Here is a 772-nt window from a genome sequence, read left to right as displayed (position 1 = left end):
AAGATTTTTAAACAGGTTAGAAAATTCTGTTTCCAGGTTTTTTAAGTGTGCAGATATGAGAGTTTTTATAGGTGACACACTTACATCGTTTTCGGCAACAAAATCACATAACGATGGAAACATTTCCAAACATCCGTTTTCAAAATGCTCTCTCCATAGCATGAGTTTCTTTCAAAAAGTAGTTACTTTCTCACTCATTGTTAAAACGTCACCTTTACCGTGAAGGGACAGATTAAGTGTGTTTATGTTTTCAAAAATATCTGCTAGGTAGCATACTACTGACAGCCACTTGTCATCACAGAAAAGGTCAGCAAATTTGGGGCACTTATCTTTTTGTAAAAGAAAAATACGTAACTCATCTTTAAGTTCGACAACTCTTTTAAGCACTTTGCCACAAGATAACCAGCGAGCCTCTGTGTGGTACAAAAGATTGTCATGGTCACTCCCCATCTCATTACAAAGCATTGTAAAGATTCTACTGTTTAAAGGTCTTGTTTTTATAAAATTAACCACATCAATGACATCCTGTAGCACTTTGTGCACTTCTGGCTCCAGCTTCTTTGCTGCAATAGCTGGCCTATGAATGATGCAGTGAATGAATTTCACATGTGGTGCTATCCCTGTAACTGTACCCCGGAATCCTTTTTTTATTCCAGTCAAAGCAGCCGCTCCATCAGTGGTTACACTTACACAGTTTTGCCATAAAACATTGTTTTTATTAAAGAAGTCATTTACTGTTGAGAATACATCTTCTCCAGTATATCTTTCTTTT

This window comes from Gavialis gangeticus, unplaced genomic scaffold (genome assembly GCF_001723915.1).
Source record: "Gavialis gangeticus isolate Ggan-Ray unplaced genomic scaffold, GavGan_comp1, whole genome shotgun sequence".
Classification (NCBI taxonomy): Eukaryota; Metazoa; Chordata; order Crocodylia; family Gavialidae; genus Gavialis; species Gavialis gangeticus.
Note: the sequence above shows the minus strand (reverse complement) of the source record.